The sequence below is a fragment of the Pygoscelis adeliae genome, unplaced genomic scaffold (assembly GCF_000699105.1).
Source record: "Pygoscelis adeliae isolate BGI_AS28 unplaced genomic scaffold, ASM69910v1 Scaffold171, whole genome shotgun sequence".
In the NCBI taxonomy this organism is placed as follows: Eukaryota; Metazoa; Chordata; class Aves; order Sphenisciformes; family Spheniscidae; genus Pygoscelis; species Pygoscelis adeliae.
Window position 1 is genome coordinate 6,605,287 of NW_008824186.1, and position 472 is coordinate 6,605,758.

Here is a 472-nt window from a genome sequence, read left to right on the forward strand (position 1 = left end):
GTGCTGGCATCTACACAGGGCCTCAGGGGCGGGGGGCGAAGGGGGCACGGCTCCTAATTCCCCGGGGCACGGGAGGTCCCATCGCCCTCCCTGGGGAGCGGAGCCCTCCGTGCCCTCGGACGGGTGAGGACTGACCGCCGGTCCCCAGCAAACCCCGCAGGGGCCCAGCCCTTTCCCCCGGCACACACAACCGAAGCGAAAAACCGCTTTGACAGGATGAACCCGCCCCCCTCCCCTCCTTTCTGGGTAAACCCAGATACGCGGGAGGGCAGGGAGAGCGCCGGGGGGGAGGGCCGCCGCCTTCCCGGCCTCGCACCCCGCCAACGGCAAAGCCCTCCCGTCGGGAAGGGTTTGGCAACGTGTGGGGTTGGGTTGGTTGATTTCGCCTTATTTTTGGTTACAGGCTCCAAGGCATTCAGCCGCCAGGGGGTTGAGCAGCCGGCCGGGCCCGAGGAGGGGAAGGGCAGGGCGC

The 472-nt window shown here is 69.1% G+C and overlaps 1 protein-coding gene across 1 annotated transcript in view; it reads right to left on the bottom strand.

Moving 5' to 3' along the window:
• The window catches only part of SLC6A5 (solute carrier family 6 (neurotransmitter transporter), member 5), a 31,365-nt gene that overhangs the window by 30,018 nt on the left and 875 nt on the right, over positions 1-472 (bottom strand). The gene's annotated exons all lie outside the window — the stretch shown is intronic.